Source organism: Hetaerina americana, unplaced genomic scaffold (assembly GCF_022747635.1).
Source record: "Hetaerina americana unplaced genomic scaffold, ioHetAmer1.1.p SCAF_14, whole genome shotgun sequence".
NCBI lineage: Eukaryota > Metazoa > Arthropoda > Insecta > Odonata > Calopterygidae > Hetaerina > Hetaerina americana.
In genome coordinates this window covers 13673318-13691937 of record NW_027286514.1, presented here as the reverse complement: position 1 = coordinate 13691937, position 18620 = coordinate 13673318, and the positions used below count along the sequence as shown (strand labels likewise).

Sequence of the window (18620 nt, the reverse complement as noted above, 5' to 3'; positions counted from 1 at the left end):
TATATATATACATATACATACATATATATATATATGTACATATATATATATAATATTATTATATTATATTATTTATTTTATTTATATATATAAACAAAGAAGGGACACACGCATTTGTAGTTTTTATGAGTCAACGGCACGACCGTCGTCATCAGATTCTTTTGACGACGGCCGTGCCATTGAAGCATCAAAACTACATATGAGTGTCCCTTCTTTTTTTACACACACACACACACACACACACATATATATATATATATATATATATATATATATATATATATATATATATATATATAGTTTTTTACCTTGATTTGGAAGAAGGCATCAGCGAGATCCAACTTGGCTAAGAGTGAGCCCGCGGGAAACAGTGTTAGTCTTTGCTGCATCTCGCAAACATGCAAGTAGATTTACTTTTGTTCAAGGAAAGGTTGTGGATAAGGTGATGGCCTCCTTATGTACATATGTATATATGCATATAGTACTGGTTGCTTTGTTATTGTGAAAGTGAGTCGTCAACTGCTTCTTCTGTGTTGTTTGCTTTGTTTTGGGTTGCATTTTGCTGTGCCAGCAGTGTAGTTTAATGTGACTATGTATGTGTATAATTTTGTACCTGGACTGTAAAATAAATTTTTGAAATAACATTATATGAAAACTTTCTTTTGGTCACACCTGTGATTCAACCTAAAGCCAGTTAAGAGTATATTTGGCATGTATTGTGTTCTTAATTTTCACAGATTAATTTGAAGTATTCATGTATAAACTGGAAAGTGTGTAAGTTTAATTCTAGCCTTTCATTGATGATCCGCTGTTCTGAATTCTACCAACTATTATTAAAGGTAATCTACTGGTTAAGGTAGATTTTTCATTGCAACAATTTCAGAGTGTAAAAATCATTCGCCTTGAGTCAAGGCGAATGATTTTTACACTCTGAAATTGTTGCATTGAAATGCACATTAGCGGATGAATCCGTTAAAAGTTACTGTTGCGGCATCTCCCGCAGTTTCTTTGGAATAGATTTTTCATGTTGCCTAAATCTTTTTGGAACTAATGTTGATCAATCAGGTTCAAATTCCTCTGTCATAAATGCTACAACTTATGAAAATTCTAGCTCCCACCTTTCCCTAAACCTTGTAGCTTGGTGGGAATGTTTTCTATCCCAACAAAAGGCATTTGACATCAAATGCCTTTTCTCGAAAGCCTTGACTTAGGCTTTCTTCATATTCTCTTTTGAAGTCTAGCCTTACCGACCTACATTCTTTGTGATGCAGCTCTTCTATATATTCCTTCCATCTCTTTAAGATATTATCTGGTTCAACTAAAAGTGTTCCTGACTTCATAGACAGTCAACACAGATTTTCCCTTCTTACTTCCTGACATTGTTTTAGCCTTCTTGTTAACGGCACCAATTTCACATTTCCTCTGTAACCTTCCCCAATCTTCACACTGCATCTTTCACCATGCTTCTTTTGCTCTATTTGTTACTATCTCAATTTATTATTAGACTCGTTATGCTTCCTTCTACCTAACTATGTATCTACATTCTTTCATTTCCTTCCCCCATTTATAATTGACTTCCACTATGCTGAACGATATCAAATTGCCCGGCCAGTTTGGTTTGTGGAAAAGTACAAAAGAGACAATACATTGGCCAAATTACTCAACCACTTAAAAATGCACAGATATCTGGCTGAAAGTTTGTAGTAGAAGAGTAACAAATTCAATGTTTGAAGTAAATAATGAAATAAGTTCAAATAATGCTTACTAAGAATGAAAGGAAGGGCGATAAAAAAAGCCCATGTTCCAAGGGTTAGGTGATTTTCTTATTGAGGTTGAGTAGAAATAACTAATTCAGATATTTAATAAGTCATCTTCACTAGCTCAAAGATATATTTCAAGAAATTCTAATTTCAATTGAGCAAAAATATGTTTAAAAGAAGGGAGCAATAGGAGCCAAGTGGAAAAATAATTAAAGTTTATAGTGGTAAAAAGTATCATTATGTCCATGTTTTAGAATAGGAGGTTGAAATTCGCTAAGCCAAAAAAGGCTGGAGAGAGAAAAGCAAAAACATAAATCCTGAAATTAGCCATGGCTGGTCAAGTTTTAAGTGGAGGAGTAAGAGTATGTATGCCTTATTAGGCTATGCATGCGCAAACTTGGTGTTGAAATGTACAATATTTCGTACCCGGATGCATACAGGGACCTGGGGATCTCAGTTTTATCTTCCCGGCGCATCATGGCAGATATGATGTTCCTACACAAATTGTTGAATAATAGCGTGCCCAGTCCTGAACTTTTGGAATTAGTCTCTTTACAAACGCCTTCTTATGCTACCAGAAGCAAGTTATTATTTCACAGAGAATTTTATAGACGCAACTATATGTACCACAGCCCAATAGCTAGAATTCTGAGGGAAGGAAATGAACTTCCTCCTGAAATTGATTTCTTTGCTATGAATGCTTTGCAGTTTAAGCGATGTTTGAGATACAATATGAAATTGTGAAGAAATTTCTTTTTCTTTTTATATATATATTCTTAAATTTCAATGGGTAATTGCCCGTGTATGTGCAATACATGTATTTATGTATGTTGTGTTGTGCAATAAATATAAATATGCCAAGTCCTTAAAAGAGTGTATTGCAATAATGTTCCAAGATTGATAGTGGACTGAAGGAAGAAAATATTAAGTGCACCGAATGAAAGGGATCAGAAATGTAAAATTATTGTAAGCCCAGAAGAGCCCTATGGTTGGCTGATAGAGGCCGAGAAAAATCAGACTTTTTGCAATAAATCTTCATTGTATCAAAGAATTTATAAAATATTATATGACAGTTTGTTGGAGAAAATATTTTATTGCTCAAAAGTGTGAGTTTTGATTGAGTTTATTTATTAATAAATTCACAAAGAGAGCATTAAAAATAATTACCGAAAGGTACTAGTTCCCAGTCAGGAATCAAGCACCTGGCCTGGGGTCAAAGGGAGGTGGGTGGGCTTGGAAACCTGCTCTCTGACATGCCCAAAGTGAATGGACCCCCAAAGTTCCCCCCTACTGTCTAAAGGGGAGGCTATGCCACATTTTTTATTGATATTTTCAAGGCCAATCAAAGTCCACCTGTACTCCATGATTCATGGATTACCTTATTAGTGCTTTCAAGAGCCTGGTAGGTAGTCGTGGGGGTTGCCTATAGCTCAAGGATGAGTGATTTGACCGAGTTCAAACTTGTGAGGGTCAGGTTTTCTCACAAGTTTAGACTTCAGTCAAATCACTCATCCTTGAACTGCAGGCAACCCTGAGAATTACCGACCAAGTTTCTGAAAACACCAGCAAACCTTTCTCTACAGACACTCCCAACATTTTCACAGAGGAAAGGGTATTATTAAAGCATAAGGTATCACTGGTTTAGAGTTTCTTTATATAATTTATTTCATTTCATTTTCGCTTTCTTTTACATACATTGATGTATAACATGCAGACTGAAATAGAAAACAATACATAATAAAGTATAGGTTGTGCATATAATGTCAAGCATGAAATAACATTGATCATTAAGAGTATTTGTATTGCCTTTAGGCAAGGAACCTCATACAGAAAGGGCAATACCCTTCCGCCATCATGGACGACCGAGATAGGGATGAGAGTTATCACAGAGCATGCACATCTCAAGAGCATGGCAGATTTCAGGGCAGCTAATCCAGCCACCAGTACTTCATCATCCAAGGGCAGCAGCAGAGAGCCAAGTACTGACGGCAGGAATGAGACAGCTGCGCTCTTCAAGTTCATCTGTGGCCCTCGTACCCCCCTCCCAGCAGCTGCATCCAAGGACCCCTTCACAATTTCCCCTAGCCCACATCGCCCACCAAAGCCATATAATCAGTGGTGAAGGGGGAAGTGATTTTTTGACAGTCCAGTGATTCACTTCAAAGTAATCTGGTTTAGTAATTGGTGATGATTGAAATGAAAGGAGACATTTGTTGCTTGTTATTGTTCATTGACTGGATGGACCACGACATGTTTAATCATTATATTTATCGTTCTATCCATATTATATAACTGTACAAACTTACAATTGTAACATGTTTGGGCTAATTAAAGACTTGTACCACAGATACCAATTTGTTCCTTTTTTTCCTACATAATTATTGATCTGCGAAAATCCCTTACTGTATAAAAACATGAAAAACTATTATTTAATATTGATGGAGATAGTTCTGGATTAAATGAAAAGCAAAAATGGAGAGAGACAGCAAGGTAGAAAAATGAATAATTAATACATTTGGAATAAAAAACTTAGATGTATGGGTAAGTTGTATCATGTAGCTGCCATGGAAAATGTGACTGTGAAAGATATTTCTGTTTCTGTAGATTTGTGAAGCTAGCAATAAAATTTTGTGACAAAAATTAGAATTATTATTTTAAAAAAGCGTAAAATGAGTAAATAAAAAATCCACAAGAACATACAAAAATTTAATTTCTTGCATAGAAATAGTAATAATAAGGTTGATGCAGGATTGCAAATGCAGGCATTCATTACCAAGAAGTCAAGTAGAGCATAAGAAGAGAAAATGAATGAATGGCTATGTATTACTATTGAGAATAATAGCATCAAAGGCATGAATATAAATTGGCATCTCTTTGTTTGCATGAACTTATATGTTTTTATGGATTATGGTGGGAAAAGGAGCTAAAGAAAATGTGGAAGGAGGAAGTTACATAAACATGACTATTCGGATACATCTGCAAATCACATAAATCACTAATGTAGAGAATGATGGTTAGGGATGCATTTCAGTAATTAGGTAAGTTAGGTGCAGCTGTGTCAATACTTGTCATTTAGTAGATATGCAGAGTAAATGAGGCATGGAAAAAGGCTCAAGATAAATGTGTGTCGGAACGGTAATAAAGCCAGATGTGAGACAGCACAAATATGGATATGAGCCAAATAACTAACAGCCATTGATGAATACATTAAAACTACAATAATCAATACAAAAACTCTTCCTTCCTATAAAAACTCTTCCTCCCACATTCTCTTAAACCTCTAATTATTCTTATGGCTGCAATTGACATATTGTGCACAAAAAGGATTATTTATTTGATCCAAGGAATAATAAAATTTTCAACAGGGTAGAATTAATTGATGTATTATAGAATGTAGAAGGGTGTCTAGATGGCTTGGCAATCATCTGGAACCTATTGATGTCACAGACTGCACAGGTACAGGTAGTGGATTGAGGGTTGGGATATACAGTATCAAATAGAAGGGCAAGGTACTGTCATTCAATACCACCATTGTTTCTTAAATTATTTACGGAAAAAATTGTGAAGGACACTTGGAAAGATATGGAGGCAGGAATGAGAGGAGATAAGGAATTCATAAAATCAGGTCTTGTTCTAGGCATACCTTCAGTTAATATCTCAATTATAAATAATTCTGTAACTATATTAAAGAATCAGCATAAATAAAAGGAATGAAATGAGGTTTCCAAGAAATAAGAAGGCTAAGTCATATTTTAAAATTGGGGAGCATCAACTGTAGCAGGAGGAAATTCACCTAAGAAGTGTTTTTCATGAAGATGGCTTAATGTTTAAGTACATTGAAAAAACAACTGCATTGGGTTTGTACCTTTTACAAAATGAAGAGCATTGATGACAAGAACCTTGGATAAGGAAGCCAGAAAAAGATTAGAGAAAACTTTGATATTTAGCATAGTTTTGAAAAGGTGAAAGCACAACGATATAGAAGGATTGCAATGATGTAGCCTTACATAGAGTAGAGCTATGATAAGAAGCAGTAAAATGAAATACAAAATTGAATGGGAGCAATATTTTGCACCATTACCACTGCTTTGGTTACTCATAACACTGATGGACCAACATGTTTGCATTAACAGGGAAAGCTTTGTGCGAATCTTTGACTTCAGTTAATGAATAAATCCATTGAAATTTAGTTTTCAAGGACTGAATTAAAACTGGATGGAATGATGCCGATACAAATAGTGTACCTAAGAATGGGTACATAAAATTACCATTAAAAAAATGTTTGACCAAAATACTTCTATTAATTGATGAACATTGGGTATTCTTGACAACTAGTATTCCTAAGATGTTTAGAACTGCTTCTTTATTTATTTATTTATTTGCCTGAGGATCTGGGTACATTCATGTTCCAAGATATACGGCACGTCAAAGATCTTAACATAAAATACAATACATTGTTACATATTCAGAAATTCATCAATAGTGTAGAATAAGTGTTGCATGAAAAAGTCCCTCACTTTGAATTTAAAGGTTGACATTTTTTCTATGCTCCTTATAACCAGAGGAAGGTTATTATATAATAAGAGTCCCATGTTGTGGGGGGAAAAAGTAGACTTGCAAGTTCTGATGAAGTTCACATGTAGATGACTGCAGGTCCTGGTATAATGATTGTGAATGCTATTGTTAGTGGTATATAATGAGATATGGCGTTTAGCATAAACAATAGCACTTAGCATATACACACAGGGAAGAGGGAGAATACAAAGTTTTTTGAAAAGGGGGCGACATGGAGCTCTGAGGGGTGCATTGCACATTAGTCTTAGTATCCTCTTTTGGATTTTAAATACAACATGAGCACAGGGTAATGGGCCCCAAAAAAGAATACTAAAAAGTACATGGGCATAAAACTCACCATAATAGATAGACATAAGAACTTCATTATTTACAGTTTGCCTGATAGAACGTACCAAATAGCACGCTGAACAGCGTTTTCTGCATAAACTAGAAATATGGCTATCCCAGTTTAGTCTACTATCCAGGGTAACACCCAGGAAGGAGGCATTATCACTCCTTGGAATAATCACATTGTCAAAAGACACTGAAATATCTGTCAGAGGCTTATTTTTATTTACAAAGTATATTAAATTTGTTTTTTCCTTATTAATATGAAGAAAATTACGATCACACCACTCTTGCAAAAGGTGGATAGTATTGTAAGCACTTGATACGAGGCCGTTGATTGAAGAGGCAGACACTAAGACATTTGTGTCATCGGCATACAGGATGGGAAGTGTATTAGGTACAGAATTAAGCATCCTTGGGAGGTCATTTATGTATATGAGAAAAAACACTGGGCCAAGAACAGATCCCTGGGGAACCCCGCAGGATATTGTTTTTGCAGGCGATACATGAGATATTCCATCTTTCGTAACACTTACACTCTGTTGTCTGTTGTTTAGATAAGATTTAATCCAATTATATGGAGTACCTCTTATGCCAGATTCTTGAAGTTTCAGCAATAACATATGGTGATTGACACAATCAAAGGCCTTGGAGAAATCAAATAATAAAACAAGAGATTCCAGTTTATTGTCTAGGTCAGACAATATTTTGTTTATACAATGGTAGGTAGCAGTGGTAGTGGACATGGATTTTCTAAATCCATGCTGGTAGGTTGATAACAGTTTGTGCGATTCCAGGTACGATATTAATTGAGAATAAAACACTAATTCAAAAATTTTACTGAATTGATTGAGTATAGATATTGGACGATAAGAACTCATGTGCTGTTTATTTCCTTTACCTTTATAAAGGGGGATGACTTTGGTGCTTTTAAGAGATGATGGAAACTGACCAAGCCTAAGTGATTCATTGACTAAGAATAATAGAGGGGGTTTAATGACATCAAAGGATTTTTTAATGATGATAAAAGGAATGCCATCTGGACCAGAGGTGTACTTATTTCCCATTTTGTTTAAGATATTAGTTAATTCAATGTCAGAGCATGGGCGGAGAAATAGGGAATTACATTGGCTTGATGTTTGTCTATGAAAGCTTTGTTTAGTCACGTTGGGTGACTGGTGAGAAGTGAAAAAGTCATTAAAAGCCATGGCAATAGCAGAACTGTCCTCAAGTTCGTTACCTTGAGAGTCCAGTAACCTGAGATTGGGGGTTAATGATATAGGAAATTTTGACTCCTTGATAATTTTCCATATTTCTTTTGATCTATTTCCAGCATTAAATATTCTACGATCATTAAAAGTTCTTTTTGCATTACGGAGAAGACATTTGCAATTCTTTCTCATTGCCTTATATTCGAGAGGTTCAATAGGCATCGATCTGTTTTTGTAATGGAGAGCCATGTTTTTCATGACTCTGGATGCATACTGGATTTCATCAGTGACCCATGACTTTCTGCCCTTAGACAAAGACGAATTTTTAATTTTAACGGGTAATACAGGAAAACAAAAATCAAAATAGGATAAATATGTTGAGTAAAAACAATTAAAACCATCTTCAAAGGAGCTCATGGAGTAAACATTGGTCCAATCATGACACATAAGCAAATTGCAGAAAGCATTTACATTCTCATCAGAGAATTTTCTCCTGTAGTTTGTTATAATCTTGTCAGAGGCATTAATGCAGAATGTGGAGAGTAATGGATAGTGGTCAGAGATATGGGATATTATAACCTCGGTTTTCACGAATCGATAATCAATATTTGTAAAAATATTATCAATGGCCGATGCAGAAGTAGAGCTGACCCTGGTGGGTTTGTCAGTAGTTACATTTAAGTTATACAGGGAAAGAACATCTAATAGTTCAGATTTTTCTTTGGTGCCACGAAGGAGGTCACAATTAAAGTCACCAGTGACAACCAGGAGGGGTTTATCAACTGAGTTATAAACATTGTTCAGCATGCTGGAAAATTTATCAATAAACACATTGAAATTACCACAGGGAGAGCGATATATAGTTAAGATAAAAAAACTGATATCACAGAAGTGGACAATAGTCACACTGGATTCGAAAACCTGTTCAACATTGAGACAATTATATGGAAAGGTTACAGAGCTAAAGGTTAAGTTCACAGAAACAAGAATTAGGACTCCACCATTTTTGAGTGTGGACCGGCAGAAAGCGTCGGCCACAACATAGCCAGATAACTGGAAAGAAGCAAGTTCATTAGCCGTGAACCAATGCTCATTAATGCAAATTACATCAGGCTGGTGTTGAGAGATAAGCACTTCCATGTCAAGTTGTTTGTTCCGCAGACACTGAATGTTAACATGAAGGACATACAAACTTCGTGCTAACTCACTTGTAATTTTGGACGAAGTTTGGGAAAAAAAAAGTTTCCCCAGTAAACATATTTAGGCCAGAAACCAGGCGTGAGTAGTTTAGCACCCAGATCATCACTTACGGTAATGCGAAACGAGGCATACTCCCCTCGTGTAACCACAAGTTGTTCAATATCGGGAGTAACATTTGCGGAGTCTGGCAATTCGTCTTTAATATACTGAAGTACACTTTCCTTCGTGGTATTTTTGGGAAGGTTCCAGATATGCACATGAGAGAGTTTGGGAATGCCCTTAAGCGAGGACTCCTTGATAGATGTGCCCATGCTCGGGGCTGGGCGACGTTTGCGTTTAGCTTTGACGATAGTGAAAGCGTCGTTGCTAGCTGAAGCTGGAATCACATTATCACTATCACCACACAATTCATCACGTAAATGATTCGCACTTTGACTAGAAGGATCGGTGGTAAAGGTGTTAGAAGTCTCAACGGAGGAATCAATTGACAATTCAGGAGGTTGTCGTTCACTTTTTCTACTTACTTGTCGAGTCACGGGTCGTTCGTAGGAAGTTGCTACAGGTAATGGTGTTTTAGACGACGGAAATGCCGATTTAGCGGCATCCGAGAATGAGACATTTTTACGTTGCTTCAGAATGGTGGGCTCATGAGAAGATATGAGGTTATTTAGTCCATCTTTCAGCATTTTAATATCAGCGGCCATTCTTTAAAATCATCATTATTAATTTGAATGTTTTAATATTTTTATTTTTTACAATACTTTTACAATTAGCTTGGGGAGTAAAATTAAATATTGATAAAAAAAGTCATCAGAAATATGTACTTCCAAGAAGAAAATATATAGGCCCATTAAATTGGCTGGGTGAAGAACTAAACCGAACTCTAACGACAGGTTTCACGGCCACTTCCATGAAATGTGGATGCTATTTTGAGGAATGGAATACATATTTTGGGAATACATCAAGCATGCCAATTAATTTTTCTTTAAACTGATTCTTTACTAATAATTAAATACATTCAAATCATTCTATTCATAAGAAAAATAAGGCAGTAAATGACCACTTTTGTTTTTAAATTAAAAATTACCACAATTACTCATTTTATAAAACCTTTTGGATCCTACTTCCATTTTTTGCAGTTTCCATGGTTCATATGTTTTACTTTTAACCCTTTCACTGTGGCTCATTCTCCAGAAACCTACTTCTAACGAGCAGCAAAAAGTGAGGGTATTGTGTCTCTGTAACTTTAATTAATCCCAAAATAATAAAATACTGTAATCAATAAAAATATTAAAATATCAAAAATTATCTAGATTCACCGTTTATCTAATGGAAAATTTTTATTAATTTATTTTGATGAGCATAATTTTAATAAAATTTCAAAACATAATATAGCACCTCCGAGAGGAAGAAAAGGTACAAATACATTCACAGCAGTGAAAGAGTTAACAAAATTTAAGTTTTTCTAATTATAAATCTCCTACAAAAATACACTTTTAAACGCGATTCTTAACTTTTATTGTTTCAATTGCAATAAATGACCAGTTTTGTCATAACTCTAAGAAATTCCAACCATAACTTGAATTAGGAATGACAGGACATTAAACTTTAAAATGAAATTTAGGGCACTGCTTGGCATTGACAATAACTAATTTTGTAAACAGAAAGAGTATTATTATTGTGTTCACTTCATAACTGCACCAATAAGTTGTACATCCATTTTAGAGGGTAAAAATATGATTTATTCACCATAGTTCAACTAAGATGACCATATCGGTCAAGATTACGCAAACACTAATTATACAAAGAACTCCTGCCACACAATGCCACTGGTACAAATTCATAGATGGCATATCAAAATAAGGAATATTTCAAATCATATAGTGGTAAAATACTAAGGTTTTCATTAATTATTAGGGGGCCAGAGGTCAAATTTAAGCTCCAAAAATGATACTCCAACATTGAGACAAATCTCATCTATTTTAATTTAGTAAGTAATTTGTTTGGAATTCTCTTTTCACCTAGGGCTTTATTTGAATGTTATGCTATTTGCAAAGAGTGGCTCTAATTGAACAAAATGAAACTGTGAAATACAGATACATATAACAAGAAAAACGTACTCAGTGATTTTACAAATGATTAGCAATATAGTGTTGACTGATATTACAATGTTTAAATGCAGCTTTAGACCAATCTTTTTCATTAAATAATGTGTAAAAATTGAAGCCACTATCCAAAATTGTAATCCATCTATTTCATTTACAAAAATGGACTACCATGAAGTTAACACAGATTCAGCATCTGAACAAGGGTATTTCAAGGTATCTAAATAAGGCAAAGATGAAATTAAACATTTGGAGAATGAAAGTTCATAATGTTAATTATGGCTTGGTCACTCCATGGGAAAGAAGACTGATGATCATGATAAAACCTAGCAGCCAGTTTTTAAATTGACAATTATGGAATTTTTCTCTCAGGTATTCATCATTTATTGCTATCATTTTATTAGTAGTATTTAGATCTATTATCTGCAATGACCCTGGTTTTCTTTGCCTCCTCCAACTGGCGTAAACAAGGACCCATGAAAAGTCTTACCTGCACTAGCATTGGGAGTTCCCTCTGCCACCAGATTAAGTAGAAAAATTATAATGATTTTCAATTACTATAAACTTACAATGATGATAAGGACCACCACTGGGACATAAGGATGGAGGTGTTAGGATATGTTAGCTTCACAGAAATCCCAAATGCCAACACCACAAACCCAGAAAAGCATCCACATGAATAAGCAAGAAAAAAAGGCATTTAAAATTAAAATTTCAAAAATAGTGACTTTACACAGTCAGAGTGGTTCTCCTTTATTGCAAACATGTGAACAGATCTGCCACTGAAAATTTTAGAATGAAGCAGTAGTTAAGAATCCTTTACCCAAAACAATAGGTATTTGAAATTTCAATAACAAATAGGGTTTAGGGCCATTGAATTTTTGAAATAATAATATGTTTCAATCAAAAAGATGAAGGAAGATAAAGTTTAGGCAAAAAATCATATGCTCACTATATACTCATTCTTATAGCGTTTCCGGTTTTAAATAATGAATGACAAAAATATAGAAAAGACTGAATTCAATTGTTACTACACACTGAAGGAAGAGCAATAGCTATATACCCATTTAGCTATTCACTCTTTGAATAATTACTGTACCATATATTTAGAAATACAGTCTGATAAAAAATGTTATTCAATCTTTCTTTTAAATGAAATCAACAAGCAAGCATACATTTTAAGCCTCATGACAGTTATAATTGGTTTGCTCGCGATCTTAATGTGAAAGGATCTAATAAGGAATTATTCATGATCCTGCCGGAAAGAATTCAGAATACAGATAATTGCATTGCAAAATTGAGTATAGGAATATGGTTGGATAAATTTTCAGAAGAAATTGGGGGAGTGAATGTGGCTATGGAACTTGTGGGACATAAATCCTGAAAGAAAAACTAACCTAAAAAATAATTGCAGAACTATGATGGACAGTATTAGCAATTTATAAGGTGTTTTTGCATCCATATAAATATCGGCCATGGGCTCACCCTTGTCCCGCTTCCTGGCCGATATTTATATGGACAATTTTGAAAAAGTTTTGTTCTCTCTCAGCTCACCCTCTCATTAATAATGTATTTTGTCAGCTTAGATATGTAGACGATGTCTTCTGTGTGTGGGCAGGTTCTGATAGGCAACTAGATCAGTTTCTAGCACATCTAAATTCTATCAATTCTAATGCACAATTCACTTGTGAAAAAGAGGAAAAAGTTTCCCTGAATTTCCTCGACCTATCCATTTCTAAATACAATGACGGGTTACAGTATTCCATTTTTAGGAAGGAAATTTACACAGGCCAATTAATTAATTCCTCTTCAGGGTATTGCTTCACCCAAAAGCTTTCAGCATTTCACGCAATGATCCGCCATTTGACCGCTACCCCTATGTCAAAATTCAATGTAAATACGGAACTTAATGTAATTAAAACGTTAGCAGTAAACAATGGTTATTCAGAAGATCTAATTAATAAACTTACAAAAATAGCCTTAAGCCACATTTACAACCCCGAACATTTAAAAGATCCCACTACCAAATGGCGGAGAATACTATATCTAGAGACTTTTTCTCAAAAAGTAATTTAAAGTTTTCCTAAACAAAAAATTAAATATACCTTTTACAGTGGTTCATGCCTTAAGAACGTGATCTCTCACTCTAAAGACAAAGTCCCCAAAAACGAGAGGAGTGGAGTGTATGAGTTAAAGTGCTCAGAATGTAACACAAAGTACAGGTATATTGGGCGAACAGGACGGAAATTTAAAGAAAGAATTAAAGAACACCAAACATGTATAAAAAATAAGAACATAACATCCCTCTTTGAAAAGCACCTCATCGAAAGTGACCACAAAAGTGAATTTGTGACAAAAATTATTCATTTTGAAAATAAAGTTCAAAGGCTCGATGCTTTGGAGCAGTTAGAAATTTTGAAATGTATCCGTTGCAAAGATGAACTTGCCAACAAAATTTTGTATCCCTCCCACTCCCCACGTCTAGACCTACCACTCTTTTGAGTCAAAAGATGTAAACTCTTTTCTTCCCAGCTACAATGTAACCTTTTTACCCCTCCAACCTCCCTCTCTGACCAACCCCCCCTCCTTTGATCAGAAAGTATATATAGCAAGTTTGCTTCTATGAGGACCACCTGATGATGACGCTCAACGTCGAAACCTGGGTCGTGTTTTTTTTAAATAAAGTGTGTGGAATTACAAAGTAAATTATTTCATTTCATTTCAATATGTTAGAGAGCCATGTTATCTTTCGCTCATTAGGCTCATTTAGAATTTATTGCTTGTATTTGGGAACCTCACAAAGTTAGATTAATTGCCATATTGGATCATGAGCAGCATAGGTGAGCTAGATTTGTAAAACACCATTATGACAAACTTTAGTGTATCAATATTACTAGAGGAACTGGATTACATTACAGATTAAATATCTTGCATAAATTGGAAGGATGTCTCTTTAGCATGATGTTGATAATATATTACTAGTGCCATCGAACTAGGGTAGGAGCAATCATTTCAATAAAATTTGAGAGATTTAGTGTAGAACAAATATACTGAAGACACCATTTTTCCCAGGTACAATAAGGGATCAGAATAATGTTGTCCAACCAGGCTACGAGAAAAGGGTGTTTTGAGTCAAGGGTAGTCTGGTATATAATCACCCAATGCCACACATCCAAGCAATGGCTTGCAGGGTAATATGGAAAAAATATTTTGCCAGAAAATGCAATTGGCACTTGATATTTCTGATTACATGAAATATAATGCCCCCTAATCCTTTTCTAAAGCCAGAAGAGAGCTTAAACTATTTAAGGATGCTGGATAATATTTAAATCACGAGAGGTTTGAGAGAATTTAAATCACTTTGTAAAACGTTTGCTGTAAATTATCGAGAGGAGGAACATTGGGTATCAGACATTCTAAAAAAACAGTTCTTACTTCTGAGAAAAATCAATGACAGAAATGTAAGATACATTTCTTACTGTTCTAAAAGAGTAATTAGGCATGATAGAAAAATGCTTCATCATTGTACTCCAATTAATTAATCAAATGTTAAATTCAAAACAGCATACTTACGTTGAAGGGAAAGGATATGAGGCTACATTATTGTTGAAGTTTCCTTGGCATTCAAGTGTTCGCAGAGATCACCAGGGTGCGTATCTTATGATGAAGGGGTCAAATTTTGGCACAAAGTTTCCATCCTGTATTAATAAATAATCAGGAAGTTATCATAAATAATGAAAAAAGTAATGGCAGAGAGGTGTTTCTTGATTTAATTGTTAGCATGTATCCATAAAATTTGGGGAAAATCGATTAGTCAGTGAAACAAACATATTTCCAGTGTCATTTATTGTTCCATTTTATCAAAAATTGTAATCAAAACCATAGCCAATTAAAATATGCAAATCCAAAGTTGCTAAAATACTAATTATTGAAGTATAATTCAGTGGATTAAAATATACTGATTCCGAGTAAAGTTACACAGCCCAACTATTTATGATAAACAAAAAAATTTGCACTGATAAGCTGCAAGAAATTATCACTAGTACTTTATAAAAGGTAAATTAATTTCAATATTGCATGTAAAAGGAAAAAAATAACTTTCAATTTCTTTAAACCATATACTTAGCTGAATGTAATGGCAATGCCTGGCAATATCAAAGCTGAAGAAAGATACACCAAGAGAGAATGAAATATTTTGGTATCACCAAAAGAGGTATGCAAATTGCCATACATACTTGGTGGTGCAAATATAGTTACACCTTGCAGTGCCTAGCCCCAAACCAACTTCAGTGCAGAGGCATTTGCATCAGGTGGACTCACGGATCAGCTGGATTGTTGACGAAAAGAATCGACTCAATTCAGGTCATGTTCACACAGCCTCAGCTGAATATTTCAAGATTTGACTTAGGTGGCTAGAACTCTTTAGATGGGAATCAGTTGCTTTGACAGAAAGATTCTCCTCAATTGATTTTGAGTTGGTTAAATGTAATATTGATGATGGAAAATAATGCTTATTTGAGTGATTTCAATGGCATGTTAATGTATTACATTAAACGTTAGATTTAAAAATTCCAATTATATTACTGAACTAAATGAAATGCAACACAATTCATGCAAAATTAGCTATTCAACTTTTCCCGTACTAAGGCTAGGAACTGATATAAGAAATTTTGGAAGAGAGTATTCAAGTTCTAGAAATAGAAAATGGAAAGTCATGAGTAGATAATTTTTGGCAGACTAAACGATCACTTCAGAGCATCACTGATCAACTACTTCCTTGTTTTCTTCCTCACTTTTCCTTGCCTTTACCAGAGCAAAATGAGACATATTCTTAATTTAATCTTGATAATGACTAGCTGGTGGTAATCACCACGAATCTGTTCTCCCTGTTCCATCTCCTTCCTCTCACACTAGCCTTGTAGCTCTACCAAATGAACTGTGCATTAACTCTGATAGTGCTTGGCCTAATATGAGCCAGTCAGATGCCCCATAGTGTTGCCTATGCTAGGACTGTGGAGAACCGTATTTACTTCAAACCATGCTGGGGGTCGGTTCCCTCCTGCTAGAAGTGCAAGCTTTCCCAACTCAATTTCTTGGGACCGAGTAGCCGAGTCTGCATGCCTCTAAACACCATGTTCCACCCTTGAATTTCGAACAAATTGTTAATTGCAACCATCTGAAGGTGGTTCGATTGAACAAAGGCAACCTTCAAGAGGATTTAAGTAAAATCAGGAGGCACAGTGACACTACCCGTCTGGTCTCAATTTAACCTCAAAGAAGTTGTGAATCTAACTCTATTGCACCTGACAGCGAATTCATAGTGTACCTATGTAGTTGGTAATATGAAGAACTATGAGGACTAATGAGAGCATGAGGGCAAACAAGAGGGCACCATATCTGAGGTACGCTCCATCATTGATTGTCAGGGTACAGGTGATCAACTTAACTAAATTAGGAGCTACTTTAGATTCTGCTAAAATTCTTTCTCCACATAAAGGGAAAGAGAATTTCAAACTCTCGAAAGATATAGACAAGTAACTACCTTTTCCTTGCTTTGTAAAGCGAATTTAGCCCACTCTCCTCTCAACGACTCAGGTCGTGATTGTCACCCCAGCAAAATGGCCAATTGAATAAGTGCTTCTCTCGCCAATGAGAGTTAGCACTGTGTACACCACTGCATATCCTTCATGTGGGGTAAAACGCAGAATTTAATCTTGCACAGTGGGTGGGATTCGGTCATCACTGTTCCAAGAAGTCAAAGACGACAAATGTAGGCTTTGAGCCACCATGTTTGCTATTCTCAGTCCTAATAACAATGTCAACAGCAGGTACACACGGAAGCGTGCTCTGAGTAAAAGTGGGACAGTACAGACAACGGGGGGAAGAGGAAGAGATTGTGAGAGAGAGTGAAAAGATGGCAGTGGCCTGTGGTCACCATCAGCCTCATCCCATCTTTGCTAGTTTTTGGTTACCAGATCTTCCTGAGAGTCCACAGGTCGCACAAGGAAGGAACTGGCCTCATTACCCAGATGTGTGAATGGCGCATATTGTTGGGCTTAGTATTACATGAGCTCTACTCTCACCTATCAAACTGACCTTCAGGAATTAATGGAAAACTGTGACTTTCATTCATGAATGAAACTTCATTCAATTCATGAATGAACTCAAATCACTACATTAATCGAAAGTTCTTCTTTAAACTGCATAATGAACAATGTTCAAGTAATCAGCTAAAACTTTGACTTCCCTGGTTAGGAATTGATTAGAAGTCTATTTCTGGAATGCTAAAAGTGAGAAGTCTATTGGTACTTTAGTGTATTTGTGGCAAGTCAGAGAAGTCCATGATACAACGTCTGAATAGATCAACTATCAAATTTTACCTTGGTTGAATTGCTGAAAGACGTTTCAGCCGAGTAGTATCTGATGAGACCAACCATTTTATATTAGCTCTCAGAAAATACTGAAACTGTTTAGGAATGAGCAGGGTTTAGGTTAAAACATTGACAAAGATTCAAATATGAAATCTATAAAGAATACATTCTTAAGTCAGGAAAAAAATTTCGCATGACTGATCGACAGTTATCATTATGTTGAAAAACAGAATTGATATTGACAGTTTCCAACATGACCCAAAACCATGAAACATGGCACTTCACAAAATTATTAGTAGATCTTTATGGTGACAATCAGGCATATGCACTAAAGTATAACTCTCTATCTTGGAAGTAGCCCCACCTTACCATCAGTATTTGGACAGGAAAACTTAGGGTGGATGGAAGAAATTACCATTAAAAACTGGATAAGTAGAAGATGACATGTAAATTTCAGTTTCCTAAAAATGAATTGCAGATTTTACTGCAAGTAAGCAATCCTTTACCTGCACAAGAGGCCGATCTGGATGGAGGAAGACTCCAGGTTTCTTGTCCAAAGCAGAGCGCGATCCCGTCTGCCCTCCGAATGGCTGAGCTGAGACATGCAAGGTGGTCGCTTCTGACTGCAGAAGAGTTCTGGCCCTCATGTGTGGTCCAAGAGTACACAAAGCCCGAGGGAGTTCCATGGCATCTAATTCTGTTCCACCAATATCACATGCTCTCATCCCCTACCTTTTCCCAGATAAGCTCAAGGACAAGACAATTTCAATTAGGCTTGTGGCCACAATAAGGAAAAACGTTGACTCATGAAAGTGGAAGGACTTAATTTAGCAATTGACATGGCATACATGCTCTTTTTTAGCAAGGTTTTTTTTACTCACATCAACCGCAATAAGCCTCAGTATGATTACTTCTAGTTTATCATCGCAGCGTACTACTCGAAAGCTTAAAGAAAACAGCCACAACGATGGAAACTGAGTCAAAGATCTAGGATCTTAATGGTTTAACAAGTTTAACGAACTGTGGGAGACGTCGCGCCAGTAACCGACACAACAGGTGTCCGCAAATACG

General features: G+C 35.6%; 1 long non-coding RNA gene across 1 annotated transcript; it reads right to left on the bottom strand.

The window, feature by feature from the left end:
• Positions 1 to 6385: 6385 nt before the first annotated feature.
• LOC139686447 (uncharacterized) lies at positions 6386 to 18362 on the bottom strand. The gene is made up of 3 exons (XR_011700375.1): positions 18056 to 18362; positions 14752 to 14876; positions 6386 to 6416 (listed from the first exon to the last, which is right to left on the bottom strand). It is a non-coding gene; the product is annotated as an uncharacterized lncRNA (long non-coding RNA).
• Positions 18363 to 18620: the final 258 nt, after the last annotated feature.